The 16,317-nt window shown below is 42.2% G+C and overlaps 1 protein-coding gene across 1 annotated transcript in view; it reads right to left on the reverse strand.

The window, feature by feature from the left end:
• Nucleotides 1–16,317, reverse strand: part of ptprsa (protein tyrosine phosphatase receptor type Sa) — a 188,339-nt gene that overhangs the window by 133,491 nt on the left and 38,531 nt on the right. The window lies entirely within an intron of this gene.

Raw genomic sequence — 16,317 nt, forward strand, 5'->3', positions numbered from 1 at the left:
CATGACTAAAGAGACAAAGAAAGAGAGAAGTGAGAGATATTCATGACGTGAATGTAATGAGTTTGTCAGTTTCTTCTTCTTTTTCTTTTTTTACATGTACGCTGTTCAGCTGACACCGTTATCTTGACTATCTTCCAGTAAAGTGTGGAGTCTTGCTCAAGGACACTTCTACCGAGAGCAACGTTTGTCTCAGCAATCAAGCTGTAAACACGAAAACACCAAACTGTCCGTTCTCAAAGGAGCCAGATCACAAGACAGCCCACGTTCAAGCCCCTGTGTCAGCAAGCATCTGCCCTGCGCTCGCGTCCTTGTGCAAGACACTGAACTCCTCCCAGCTCCGGGGGTGCTCCCACTCGGCTGAGCCAACATGAGAGGTTAGGGCGAGTCTTTAGAAGTGAGATTAATTACCTGCACACTGGGTGGTTCACAGGGCACTGTATAGCACAAACTGTGCAGACTGTGTGCTGTTTATGGCAGATGCCTTAAAGCAACTTTTTGTCTGGGGTAACCTAGAGGTTAAAGATAATATTCTGTCAGCACAGGTTTATGGTTTTGATCCATGAAACAGCCACTTTCAAACTGTCCCTGAGCACTTCATAAAACTTTACCTTCTAACTCACTGGAAGTTGCTTTTGACAAGTGTCAGAGGCTGAAATGTGAATTGAGTGTACTTCAAAAACCGCATAACTGACTGACAGTTACAATCTCTGTCATTCAGACTCAATCAGGTTCAGAAACACATAGGCTAAGGCAAATTGACAGAGAAACACAATGAAAGTATTTATAGCCAGAATATTAAGAGCGCACTGATTGTGAAATTCTGGGCTATTACCAATGTTTAAATGACAATTTGCTCGATAGCCGATGACAGTGTTTTTTTGGTTTGTTTGTTGTGTTGTTGTTGTTGTTAGGTATTCCTCCTTTTATGCCAATGAGAAGATTACTGAGCTGTAAAGTCATTCAGCCTTTTATTACATAAGCTATAGAAGAGCACAAATTTGATTATATCAATTTATGAAACAACCTTTAATATAATCCTGTCACATGAAAAAAATATCTTTTTTGAAAAGCAACTGCTTCAAAAGCCTTTTTAGCCTGCTACTCAATGATACAAATTTTTCACTACTTACACAGTAACTTAAACGTTTTGCAGGGATATCATGAGCCAATAGCTCTTGATGGTAATAATATCGTTGTTTCGAGAGAAACTGGAGCAACATTCCCTCAGCCAATTCAATCAACTCCTACAACTAAAACTACTACAACTATTATTAATAATAATCATGATAATAGAATAAATCACTCAACTGAAAAAAATGTAGTGATTATGTCAACCATGTCAGGCTGCTAAACTGTCAAAGGAGTTGGAGGTTTAATATATGCTGCTGTTTTAGGTGGCTGTGTTTGCCACCGTGGCCCTGTGCGAGGCAGAAAACGACGGCTAATTGCAGTGTAACCAAGCACCTCAGACAGCAGGCATATACAAGCGCCACACCCTTCAGCTACTGAACCTTCCACTGGCTAGATGAAACAGACACACACATGCAGCAGTGGGCACAATAAAATAAAAACCACAAACACAGCAACAGAAAACCCCATATAGTATATGAGACAAAGATACACATACAGTGTAAAGCTGCTGGCCTCTGCACACTTTCATTTTTTTTTCCACAAACGTAGTTCAAACAGAGAAATCCAATCCGACTCATGCGCACTTACGAAAACACAAAGGGAGAGATCAACAATAGGGCTTTTGTGGCGACGCCATGCCAAAACAGAGTGGGTGTCTTTCAGAAGCTCAGCTCATCTTTCAACACAATACTATAGACACACGACCAACATGCGTGTCCTTGCTTGTTTTTTTCTGCTTTTCTTGGACTGGAGGGCAGGTGATGTCATTGGCGAGAACTGAGGGAAATACAGAAACATGAATAGAGAGGATAAGGGAGTATCGAATTATGTGGGGGGTTTCTGAATGATGCCCCGATTGTTCAGACTGTAAACACTGGTGTAGGTAGAGAGAGTCTGGCCATGCCTGTAGGGAATTACTCTATCTATGCTCACAAAATGCCAAGGTTATGATTTATGGTCCTACCCTTAGGGCATGGTTTTCTATCTCCACCTTTGGTTGCTATACAAACTTCACAACACTTCACAATTACAAATATTGCTGTTGAACGACCTCGCTAAACGTAACCTAAGGCCATGTGCGGGCTCCAGGTTTAACCACAGAGCATCTACGCTCCTTTTTGAACTGCAGATAGAAGATAGAGATGTTTAGATAGAAAGATAGGCTGCATACATAGCAGCATACATTCTTTATTGATCCCTGAGGGATAGGGGAAGGTAAAAGCAACATTTTAGCCTTAACAGCAAATGCTGCTCCAAACAGAGATGCCACTGGAGCATTCCTTCGCTCAAGACATCATATGGAAAGCACAGCATGTCTCTCATGCTATTAGCACCTCCATGGGAAAACCTGTCAACTCTTGCTAAAAGCATTCATCACTTTCCCTCTAGAAATGAGCAGAGAGTATTTAGCATTCTGGCAATGCTAGCAGAGAGGCCAATCGATTGATAAACCCTCACCATTACCTCAGCTGCTTCCACATTATAGGCTGGGATTGAGAGGAAACTGTTCATGGTCATGTGTTGCAGATTTTAATGCGACTGGATGACTGCAACAACTTAGCAACAACAAGCTAATTTCTTTGGTAAAAGAGTAACTTATTGCTGTGTGCTAACCTACCAAAAGAACTTCCGATGACTTGTTGGCCTATGTAAAGTGTGGGGAATCATCTCCAAATTCTCACTGGTGCAATATGGATGGCAGGTAGCCTCATGTTATGGACCTGAACAACTAGCCTACAAGTTGCCCTGTAGTAAAGTACCAAACGTACAACCTCAAAGTGTTCAGTGCAGCTGCACAGATGTTAATTTTAGCATAAAAGGGATCAGTAATACGGCATCCAATGGAGCATTTCTTTCCTCAAAGTTGGTTCATCAAACCACATTTAACAGGTGACTCAAAAATGGACTCATATTCATGCAACTCCTATTGGAGACTCCTGTTATCCAGTATTAGCTAGTTTGTAAATCAGAAGCATTTATATTTCTGGCTTATTTAAAACTCATCAGACTTCATCAGAAGTCTTCCTGCCTTTAAAACAGCTTGAAGCAAATTAATGTGAAGAGATGCAATGAAATAAGTGCTGCTCATTTTTCGTTTCAAACGGACAGCTATAATGTGACAAAGTCCATACAGTCAGTACAAGTTATTCCCACTGACGGGTGATGAATATATGTTGGAGCGACAACTTTTTTTCCCCTTTGAAAATTGGCCATCACTCCAGATATTAGCCAGTTGCAAGGCCTCTATAATTACAGCCAAATAGGTTGAGTGGTGGCAGTCACTGGCTATCAGGGACTCTTCACTTTGACATGGTCAAGCTTTAAATTCAGCTCATTTCCCCATGAAATATTGATGCTAATGCATTTGATTGCTGAGATTGAGAAAGGCAGCGAAGGGAAGGGGAGACAGGAATTTGTGTCATAAGCATGAAATGAGAGGAGCACCAGTAGATATTAAACTGTGTGCACATGCACACCTCCTCACACTCATCACAGTGTGCCAGGAACAATTAAAAATGAAGAACTGAAACATATAAAGTGAATGAAGATACAGGTAAGTATCGCCTCAAGAAGACCAGTGACCTCAAGACATTAAGCTTTCCGTCCAGTCGTACACACTGTACTGTTAAAAAAGTTCTTCACACACACAAACACACACACACACTGTAAAGATGTGTTCATGAGAAGAAAAACAACTACTTACCACCTGAGGGACCACATTAATAGTCTCTTTTATGAGGTGAACAGTAAGCTCACTTCACACACACAGTTAAAAAGACCTCAGTTTGGTTGGGCTTGATGATCAAAAGTGAGTGTTTGATGTCTTGAACTTCAAAAAGAATATTTTCTGTGTTTGCCTAGTCCCAAAAAAAAGTTGGACTCTCCACAGGAGTATGTTTTTCATGCATTGTTTGGTTTCTGGAGTGTGTGTATTAACATCTAATTTTTGGCTCCAGGACTCTGACAGGCCCTTTTCACAGTGACTCCCTGCTGCAGCCTGGTAGGGATGTTGTTAACTCTGCAAGGATGGGTATTGCCCCGTCTACCCTTAGAAAAATCTGTCAAATGTCACTGAATGGTGAAGAGGGAAGTCTTCAAATCAAATTTTCAGCAAATGTTCGAACACATTAACTCACAGGTTACAAACCCTAAGCTAGTGTACATTATTATAATAATAATTAAAACTGAACCTTCCTGTATTGTAGAGACTAATGTGAATGCAATTTCCAGCCAAGGAAAACTATTATTTTTGCATAACGGGTACGCAGGGCATGTGAAATGAGCTGAGACCTAAAGGTTAATTTTCTTCAAATGGGGACATTATTTGCAACAAGTGCCACTAATGCTATAAAATCAGTGTTACCAAAGCTTCCTTTAATTATTCTATAATAGCAATAATGCCACTTATTTGATCGTCACTTTGGCAATTTTGAACTCATGTGGTTAGTTAGTGATTATTTGAGATAAGACAGGATAATCCCATATTAGTCCCACAACGGGGAAATTTGCATTATCACAGCAGCAAAGGGGATAGCAAAAATAGAGAGCATCAATTAAAAACAGTCATAATAAATAAGTAGAAAATATAAAAAATATAAGTAGAAAAAGCAGTAGGAGCGATATAAACAGTATAAATAGAAAATAAAAACTCCAAAGATATTTACACCATTGCACTTAGCCATGACAGTACAAAGCTCTGACTGACCTTATGGCCCTGATACTGTGCATTGGCATGTGATTTTATCTGTGTATGTTTCAGGCAAGCAACAACATCTCTGATACTAACAGTAGCATGCTGAAACACTATGCAGAGCTGCAGTTGTTCCTTTAACAAAAGGTGTGGTAACACAATGGCATCAAGGAATGGATGTTACAATGCAGCATCCCACCCAGAAAGGTATATGTAGTAAAAGAAGTCTGAACTTCACTTAAAAGAGGCAAGTGTAATTTTCTTGGGCAATAGTGTGCGGATTTGACAATGTGGTGCTCAACATAAAATCTACAGGAATCCCATGAGATTACACTTTATCGTCGATTTTTATTCAAAATAAAAAGGGCGAGGCTGATGCAATAGCTGATTGTCATGAAAATGAGCCAGAGTCAATTGCTGTTTTCTGTTGGATGATGATGGAAAAATACAGATTGTTGAGGAAATGCTGCCTTTTTTTCCATGGCCGTCTCTCCCTCTGCACTCGCTCACTTTAGATGAAGTTTTTTATGCGTCATACCTGAGTTACAGGCTTTTACCTCAACCAGTTTACTGTCTTTCATTGATTCATACCATACAGAACAGCAACAACACAACAATGTAAGATCAAGGTCCACTGTGACAGTGTGTGGGCATATGTGTTTGTGTGTTGCATGTATGTGTCAGTGTCTGTGCTTGTTTACTTGCAACTCTGTGAACAATATCGTCCATGTGTGTATATATGTGTGTGCACATATATGCATTTATACATGTATGACACATTTATGTGTGTGCATTAATATGTAGATATAGTACTTTATACTTGTAATGGTTTCTATTTGCATAGCCTATGTGTACATGTTATTTTCTTTTCCTCTGTGTCTTGCATTTGCATTCGGATAGGTGTATGGTAATTTAGTATGAACTCATTTATGTATACCTGTATAATTTATTTGCTTCTCTGTGTGTAGTTACTTGTAAGAAGTAGAGGTATATCCAGACACACACATACACTCACCTCAACCTCTGCTCTAAAACAAGGCTATATGCAACCATTTGTTTTTTACCATGCTGAAATCCTAATAGTATTGATTCCATGTGTCATTGGAAAGCCCCCCTTCTCTTGCTCTCTCCTTCACTCCCTGCACCTTTTCATCCTTTCTGCATCAGAATATTGGCTACATCTCAAGGCAAAATCTACCATGAGAAAAAGGAAGGAATAATCTAACAAGCTATGGTCAGGGACATATGGATAGTATAAGCGAGAGAGGGTGTGTGTATGTGCGTGTGTGAAGGTAGGTGTGTTCGGCTTCTAAATATATCCCCCTGATCAAACTAAGCGTCCTTCAAATCCTCCGTCTCTGTTTTCTTATTCTCCATCTAACCCCCTCCTCTCCTCTCCCTCATTTCCTCTCTCCCCTTCCCTTCCCCCCTGAACTCATGCATACTAAACTGTGCTTGCATTGCAGATGTTTGGTGGGGAATCACATGAATTTGCATGGAACTGCAGGACTATTATGTAAATGCCCCAGTGTGTATCTACCTCCCAGCCTTACTCTTTCGTTGCCATCCACTCCATCCTGAGAGATCCCTGTCGGAGGAATTTGAAACAAGGTGCACCTGACGTTAACCCCGCCAGTGGAAGGAGAGGCGCTTATGCAAAGAAAAACATATTCATATATGTTGAAAGAAATTGTCTGTAACATCCACATCTGAAGTATTTTGCTTCAACTGTAAATGCAGCAGTAAGAAAAAAAAGGCACTCAACTTCTTCACTATCATACAACAGGTAGTTTGGTCTTTGATCCCTGGGACAAAAAAATAAAACATATGATAGGTGCCACCCTGAATACTTTGACTGACTCGTAGCCACAGAATAAACCACAGAGCATATTGTATCTGAAATATACTTTCTGTTATTTCAATGCATGAGCACCTTTTTCTGCCTAAAGTGAAGGTTGTTTGCATAGGTGGGGAGAACTGCACCGCCATGACCTCATTAAGAGACTGCAGAACGCCCTGCCCTGGCAACCTCTCCTTGGAGTAGCTTTCCCATGAGCCTTTGCCCTCAACTGTTCCCAACCTCCCAGACCTAGAAATGGTGCTTGACACCTCAGAGACACCTTGCGTCGGCCATCTGCTGTCCCCCTGGGAGCACCGTAACCTTTCTCTGGGATCTTACGAGCCTTCTCAGCTCCGTTTTTGCCTTCCAAAGAGACTTTGCTGTAAAGAACTGATGATTAAGTTCAGTTTTTTAAACTTCGAAGTTTCAAACTTTTCTTGTGAAGTGATTGTTGGCATGGAAGTACTGAATTTTAAGGGTCACTCTTAAAAGCTATGAGTCAGCCAAAGACTCAAAATTGTTCTTTTTAAAGTTCACAATCAGTCAGTACGTTGTGTGATTTTTGTCTGATCAATGTTCAGGCTGCCTTTATCGCTTTTTTGGAGAATTGACGGACTGTTGTGTCTGACTGCTTTCAAAGGGAACTGGAGGTTTACAAAAAGATTTTGAGACCAAATTATTAGGCGCCTGTTGAATCTTCAACCTTTTGTTTTTCTCCAGGTGTTGCTCTGAGTTCGATCGGCAGGAAATGGGTTTACTCTGAACATTATGAGGCTGCACTGTCCTTCCAATAAACACCCAGGGCTGTGAGGCTTTTAGCTGAAATCCACCTCGGTTGAGGCTGAGTGCACAGCAACGTGCATCAGGGTCGTGCAGTGGGGGCGAACGGGTTGGCAGCTGGGAGGCTTGAGCTGCAAGCTGACCTCCTAAATGCGGACTTTATTGCACAGCCATTTTGTTTACCACTAAGGGGTGACACACTATCTGTCTGCTGTGTAACCTCGCCATACTGTGATGCCACAATTTGGCAGACGTAATCCACACACACCAGACACACACAGGCACACAAAGAGGAACACTTGTTTTTATTTTCTGCCTCTGCTAGTCCATCGCACAGGCTGCCAAGGATCGTAAAAGCCAGAGGTTACAGGTGGTGCTGTCTGTGATGGCCACATAGAGTCTGGGAAGAGGTGCTACATTTAGGTATTGGGGAGGCATTTAATTATAGGACACAGTACAGGTCACAGTTGGAAGCTGGAGAAGGGAGGTGAGACAGGGGTTGTGAGACAGTCCTTGACAATGAAGGGGCAGTTGGTTGGGGATGCATGTGTGTGTGTGTGCAAGAGAGCTTGCGGTGGTTAGGAGAACTGGGAAAAGGAGGGGTGACACTAGTTCCTGGCCCTCTGCCAACAGAGCCAGACAAGCGTCACACCAACTGGCCAGAGGCTTAAACGCCCTTTAAAATTTGCCACATGAGGGGAGGGGGGGAAAAGAAGTTTTTGAAGGGCAGCTGGGACAGTTGTGGAAGTACGTTTCATATTCACTCTGGAAATGGGCTGCGGATGGGGGGGGAAATGAGATTATTCTAAGTGATCGAGGAGGCGGCGGAGGAGGAGAAGACTGGCAGACCAGGGTGTTTAGAAAATGTCTCCAAAAACTCCTCTGTGTAATTGGCAGGGCTCACCGTGCAACATTTGCTGTGTGGTTTGAGAAGTTTCGTATTCCAAAATGAGATGCGTACCATTTGAAAAACTGCGACACCTACACAACAAAATGACTGCTGGCATGTTCACAAAACTCACAACTGAGTGAAACTGCAGCTATCTTTGGCCCCTTGCTTTAAAAGTTAAAATCTTAATGATGAATCTTATTTCATACAGAAATCAAGTGTGAATCCTTTGCTGAAACAAACGTACGGTGTATTAAGAGAGCTCAGTGTATTAGACAGTTGTTTTTAAGGAGGTGCTTGTCCTGTAAATATATGGAAATATTGTGTGCTAAAGAGGGCTGTAAAATCATTAAAAAAGAGAGACTATGAGTTAAATGCAGCAGATGATTAGAGGAAAACATTCTACACTGAGCCATCAAGGGCATGTGAGGTGAGTGTTTCTGTTTCTGCTTAATGGGATGGAGGTTGAAAAACACCGTTGCAAATGCCAGAAATAAAACCTGATTTACTTGAAAAACTCCTCTGCTGTGCAACTATGTGGATTGATCATACAGTATTTGTGGACCTAATAGTAATATTTAGGCATTTGCTCTTGAGGTCAGAGTTAACGATGGATAGCTTACATGCTGTGCTGAGAAGTACAATCACTTCTTTTAGAGGAGAAGCCTTTTGAATTTATTTGCTCTATTCATTAAAAAGAACATAGACAGGGATCTCAGCTGGCAGCATCCAATAAATTAGCTCCATTTTGTGTCTTTTCAAACTCAGGTTTCAAAATGTAATTCTCACCTTCTTTCAAAGCGCTCATTCAGTTAAATATAATATGAGGCTGCATCCTTTGCCGAAGCAATGGCGGCTTTTTTAGAGTTCATATCTAAGGCTCCTTTTGTCCTCTTTCGGATTAATCCCACATGTCTCAAGAGTGGGAAAGAGAGAGAGAGAGAGAGAGAAAGAGCCACATACAAAACGAGACACACTGATATAGAAACACACACTCGAACACACGGGGTAAGGTCTTTTGGGTTTGTTGATAACAAACCCCTCTCTACATCAAGGGTGGTCATCTTTTTTCGGGCTCCTTTTTTTAAGGGAATTAATTGAAAATCGAGTTAATCCTGGTAATTTGCTTCTGAAACTGGGCCAAAGCTCATCAGCTGGCTAAGTAGTATTTAGTAACCTCGCGGTGGTAGCCAGGGTTTCTAAGATTAATTTTTTCCCATGTGTGATTAGGTTAGGTGTATTTTAATTTGCACTTCTCTGTGCTTATTATCTGATTATTGACTAAAAGAAGGTGTGAACACAAAAGTTATTGGTCTCCCAGAAATTTACATTCTAGGTACTGCAGCAGACACACACAAGACACCAGTTTCACTCAACACAATATTGCCATTGCTGCCTCTTGGGATTAAGTTGTTTACATGTTACATTTTAGTCAGTATGTTCTTGTACTAATTTGCAAATTGCTGCGTTTTCATTATGCCTGATTGGAGTAACTGGATCTGATTATATGGTTCTATGTACAAGAAAGGAGATAAACATGCTACCATAGTAATTAGTGTTGTGAAAGTGCATGTGTAGAAAGCTGTGGTTAGAGCCTGTTTGGGCTGGAGGTTAGGGAGTGTCTGGACCCCTGTCAATCACACAGCATTGTAAAGATCAGAGACAGATGGCGAGGTTGACCCACACTCTGTCTTCCTGCCTGTCAGTCCACCCATCACAGTCCCACCACCAGCAGCACTTCCACCAAAAGCCTGGGAGAGACAACTGTTTTTTTACAACCTTTAAAAAGACCTGAGGAACAGACAGCAGCAAATGTGACACTTTGACTCGGGACTTTTTAATAAAACCCAAAGCCCTGCTTTTCCAATATAAGGCGGCAGGGACGAAACTAGATAATAAAAGAAAAAATACTGACTTTAGCCAAAATAACAAAGACAGGCAAAGCAGAGATCAATGAACTCAACAGCAACACATGGGGAAGGATCGAAACGTTGTGCTTACACTGCATTTAAACACCTTAAACAGAAATCTCAATCAGACAGTTGTGAAGTCTTTAAAAAGGAAAAACCAGGTCACCATGGACAGTCATGTCAAAAGAGGATACTGACAATTCAAATATATTCAGGGGTCCCACACCTTCTTCAACATCAAACTCTTTTCAAGGACTTTCCAAGCCCACTTCCCTGAAATTCAAGGATCCAACATGGTGTGGTATGAAACATGGATCAAGGTTCATTACAGCTACATGTTAAGAATTTTTATAATGACAACTAGCAGGCTTTACAGAGTCTCACAGACAATAATTAAAGGAGCGAGAGGCTTGAGTGTGTTATCACTTCTAAATTGTGCAGTGTTACAGCGATGGCAGAAAACTGGAGGAGACACACATGCAGACAGCGGAACAAAGCCTATTTGCTCACATTATGAGGAAAATATCTAAAGAACTTTAATTTCTACTCTTGCTGAAAATATACAATGACCCTCTCTTTTCAAAAATTGATTTTTTCCCCCTCAAATTCACAAACTTTCATGGATTTCAAGGACCTATGGGGATGTTAACAGCAAACTGAAGTGAAACAATAGTCCAGAAGAAGAAGCCCAGGACTGAAAATGTCCAGTGAATAACCCCTCAGTGTTTCTAGATAACCATCAGGCAGCCGGGTATAAAAAAGTCTGGTGTCCTTTAGTCGAACATTGAGGCACAAAACTGCCTCATGTGACCTGTTGAGCACTGAGCCAGTGGCTGGCAGATGTCGTACAGTCGAAGGGGGTTTCAGTGGGAGGTAATGATGTGGCATGATCCATATTAATGTATTCCTCCACATCTAAATTACAGGAGCACAGAGCCAGTGTTGTGAACTGCTTCACTTTCCTCCCACCCACCAGAATAAAGAGTTTGTTTGTGCGGCAGACAGAAGGTTATTGTGGACGACAGACGTGCACATGGGTATAAGCCAGGAGAAAGGCAGTGAGGATAACACAATGGCGGTTCCACAAAACCCACTCACACACACACACACACACACACACACACACACACACACACACACACACACACTTCGACGATAAGAAGAGGGTGAATACAGTGGCCACACATGGCCTCTCACATGTGTGTTCAATGCTTCTCCCTCACAGCGTGTCCACAAATTCAGCAATCACTTCTTTGAACACCCCTCCTTTCACTCTGACCGATGACCCTCCTCCAGCACCATCCTTTTAATCCCCCACAACACCGCGTCACTCTGTGTGCCGTTGACTTGAGAATGAATTTCAGAGGGCTCGGGGAGGGATGGGAGTCGGGGAGGGTGGTGGGAGGTGTTGAGGTCAAAGGTGAGAGGTCAGACAGCTGGTAAACCTCTTTAAACCCTCTTTTTTCTTTTTTGCACCACAGATTCCTTCACAGCAGGATACGGCTAACTATAGCCATCCATCTCTGCCTGCTTCAACTCAAACTGATGCAAAGTTTTTGTAAACTTTCTGTGTAGGAGACACACTCATGCTATGGTAATCATATAAAATGTCCTTTTCAGGAGACTGCAGTACATAAAATCAAATTTATTCTGCGCTATTCAAAACAGCAACACCCCAGCAGTGACGGGGCAGGTGGGGGGTACCGGGTTTGTTTGTTTTTCTGTCTGCAGTACCCACGCTGATTTTAAGTGGTGGAAGAGTGGGTGGGGGGGCTTTTAAGTCCTGCAACTAATGCATAAACAAGACCCCTTTCTCTCTGTCGCGCTGTCTTTCATTTTCTCAGTGTTTTCATTTTACCACTTTGCACACCCATGCTGTGTGTATTGTTGTGCTGTGTGCCACGCGGCATGGAGTGAGGGGTAGAGAGGGAAAAGAGAGAGAGAAGAGAGAGATGGAGTGACAGAGGGAGAGGGCAGGGGGTAAGCTCTACTCTTCTGCTATAACTATAAAAGGACTTGAACACAGTTACCCAACCATATACACGTACATATGTACATATGCATTAAGGAATATATATAGACATACTTATATGGTTGGAGAGGTCAAAAGAAAGAGGAAAGGAGGCAAAGGGAAGAAGAGACAACACACACACAGACACCAGGCGAAACCACATCTAGAGTGGATGAGTCTGATCGACGAGCGAGTCTGACAGGCTGAAGACGAAGCCCTGGGAGGGATGGGCTGGAGGTGGTGGGGTCTGAGATGGGGGGTGTATAGACTTAATGGAGACAGATGAATGTATCATATTGGCCCCAGACAAGGCTGTGGAGCCACTGCCAGCCACAGAGACCTGAAGAACAATGAGTGCTCAGAGAGAGAGAGGGGCGGTCAGAAGAAAGTCGAAACAGAGTTCACACTGCAGAGTCAGTGCTTCGTGCAGCCTTCAAGCACTTAGCTCAAGAGCACTTTGGCAGTGATGGTGGTTGCTGTAATTCCTGCTACCCTTGAATCAGCAGCTCACAGCTCAAGCAGACTCTCCTGTCTCAGGTTTGAACCAGAAACCTTTCAGTTTCAGTGATTTACATTAGTCAAACCAGACAAAGCCGACAGAATCTTGGCCCACCACTCTGCATGGGCTGGAGGAAGCGCCTAAGATACACTTGAGATGTTTTACTATTGTAATCCAGTTATGGATTACCATGTTCTCACAATGTAATCCTTAACCAGGCTCAAGCTTGGTCTAAGTTTCATGTCAAGTCTTGAGGCAGATTTTCTATTGTTTTGGACTTGTCTGATGGGGTTTTGACTTGGATTTCTTCTCCAGGTTTTAGCCACTGGCGTCGGACATTACATTCTTACGTTTTTTTTGTTCTTTAAACCAGATCTCCGCAGCTTGCATTCTCATTTTGTGAATCTCCCTTGAGTAGCTATCAGGAGGTAAACACAGAACTGTGGAAGACGCCAAGACACAGAGAGTTCCCAAGGGAAGACACAAAATTATTTCTTCCATTGTTTTGAGCACACCCAGTGGCCATTTTCCATGGTGCGTCTTTGCCAAGGAGTCGCCATCATTGGCCAAGTGTCCTCCTCTAAGGCAATTTTATGCAGACAATGTGCAATGGTATTAACTTAATAGCCAGTAACATTGTCTCCTCCTGATCACTTTTGTTTATCTTTCCTACTAGTTCAACCTGACATAAGCTACAATGAGCTACATGAGCTAAATTTAAATTTACAGTATGCCTACTGCTTCAGAAGTTACCACTGGTCATTTTCTGGGTCCTAGTTAGTCCTAGAGACAATGATAATTTTTGAAGCTAACATGCTATTCTTTATCCTGTTTCTAAGCATCATTTTGTTCTGCATTTACCTGTTCAGTTATACCTAGATGTTTTTTTCATTTGTTCATTTTTTCATGATGAAATGCTACATAAATAAATAAGCTTGAACTTGTTTAACACACTCCACGCCCCTTCAATCAGGATCAGGAACACCGGTGAAATTGGTTGATGGAGTTTTTTATGAGAGGTGGAATGAAAACATGCACAATCTCACTCTTCTTGAGAACATTGTGGACAACATGCCTTTAAGGGCTTATCAGAAAACTCAATCAGAACATCAGGGAGGTAGACATAAAAACACAGTGGGGAAATATTAAGGAGTTCCAACAATGTCAACACCAGGCCAATTAATCGTGGGAAAAGAGAGAGAGCGTGAACAAAAATTGAGAAAAAGCATAAAAAGATGACATCCGTGCCAGGTTGCCATACCACGAAGCCGCTCATCTTCTTGGCGCCAGGCAAAGGGGCTGGCTTTCATTCAACTAGGAGGCCCATTCCCCCCCCTTGCTTTTTATGTTTCTTTTTGTTTTCGTTATTCACCATACGAGTTGTGTACAACTCGTTTGCTTGCTCGCTTCGCATATTTGGATCACCCTCACTTGACGTTCTTTATTGGATTGGAAAAGATGCCTGGTTTTTCCAAAGCCTCCGGGCCTTGAAATGCATGCAGGCTGGAATCCAAAGCCCCTAATCACAGCTAAGGGAATAGGCTGACTGGAGAGTCACGATTCGTAGCGAGGGAGGAAAGAAGGAGAGAGGAGTGAAGGTGGGAGAGGAGGTGAAAATGAAGAGAGGGAGAGTGGGACGGGGAAAGCTGGCTATTGTTTTTAGGCACTTGGCTAGACAGAGAGTGAGCCAAAAAGCCTTAACTACCTATGACACTATAGCTCTTAATTATATGTACTGTAAATAGGTCTTGATTTAAGTGCTTGTCTGGCGTAAGAGTGTGCTTGTTCTATCTATGTCTGTGTGAGGCAGTGTGTCAGTGTATTTGCATGTACAGTATATTTGTGTATGATATGTGATTTTGTGTGTGTGTGTGTGTGCGCGCGCGTGCGTGCATGCATGTGTGTGTGTGTGTTTGTGGCCTGCCACTCCGGTACACCTCAAGCTGTTCGGCTGTCGTCAGGCTCACTCAGCAAGAAGCAGGCTGCTCCATCTGGTCAACCCACCCCTCTTCTGTCTTCTCTAGAGACTCAGTGTGTATGAGTGTGTGTGCTGTCTGTGTGTGTTTGTGTACACTAAAGTGTGCATGAGCCTGGCTTTTACTATCGCGTGCACTCATGAATACCCACACATGCACAAATCTGTGTAAATGCTCTGGGTTATGCAATGTGCCTGGACCACCTATCCACTTATCCCTTGTACACACGCGCGCATACACACAGCAGCTTAACAGGTACTATAAAATTAATCAGTATTCTATTACCCTTTCATCCCTCATTTCAGCCCTGTGTTTGCTGGCATGATAGCAGAAAAGCCTCTGAGGTAAATTAGACACAATGACACAAAATCAGCGGCTGAAGAGTCAACAAGACAAAGCCCAAAACCCATGGGCCCAGGGCACGCTTGTATATATTGCAGAACTTGGCTCATTCCCGGCTCAGTCAAGCATAATTTATGTACAGCAGAACTGAACAATAAAGCTGACAACAACTCAATATTTTTCGAAATGTTTGACAATATATGGCATGTATTTCTTTCTGAAGTAGCTTTACAGAAGCCACCTTGTTATCTTCTAATAAGAAAAACATACATCAACTAACTAACTGAGCATTTAATGAGTGAGAGAGAAAGAGGATAAAGGTAAATTCAGAGTCCATGCGATGTTAACTTCTACATCTGACAACTAGGGTGCAGCTATGCATCTTTAGAGCAACATTAAAGAGAGAAAGGAAGAGAGCAAGACGTCACCCCTGCAACAAGTCAGGGCAACACTTGCTGCAATATTTGTAATGCAAACTACGAAGCTGACTGGGGCAACAGTACCAAACCATACCTGTATTCCCATCCTTGTTCCTATTCTTGGTCATTTGTAGTGTTTCACTGGTTTCTTTCTTTTTACTTTCTTGTTTTTCTGCCAAATACAACAGTGTGCATGTGTTAAACATGTCTGTGTACTCATACCCCTGACTGTAGTAGGTATATAGTAGCGTATGAAAGTCTGCAGCTATCTGAATCTGTCAGGAGGATGATCAAGGCTTAAAGGAGACAGGCAGGCAGGGGCAGACGAAAAAGGTGTTTTTGACCATGTCTTATCATTCTCTAGAGGGTGCCATAATGACAAAATATAAGATATAGGGTTTTTTGTTGCTAGTTTCATCCACCAAAACCCATTTAAGACTTATTTTTATAATGATATTTTAGCCATTTTTAAAAGAACGGTGCATTACTTTGTTAATGAGAGCTCAGCATGTGACATCTTTATTTTAGAGATACTTGTAAACAAAGACCAAGAAGTTAAATCGGGAAAAAAAATCATGTTTCGAGTTTCGCAGAAAAAAATATCTCATTCGGTGAATGGTTCGTGTCCCAGATATCCAATCTGGCAATGGCTTGAGTGTATGGTGAGTGTGTGTGTGTGAGTTTGTGTGTTTGTCACTAACAAGGTCCCCTGGGGCTGCCTCTATCACCTGGGCATTGCAGCATAACTCGTAGCCAGGTCGACTCATGAATGAACCTAGAGCAACAACAGCAATACAGCACTTTCCACCAGAGTGACTGTGTGTGTGTC

This window comes from Pagrus major, chromosome 11, assembly GCF_040436345.1.
Source record: "Pagrus major chromosome 11, Pma_NU_1.0".
Classification (NCBI taxonomy): Eukaryota; Metazoa; Chordata; class Actinopteri; order Spariformes; family Sparidae; genus Pagrus; species Pagrus major.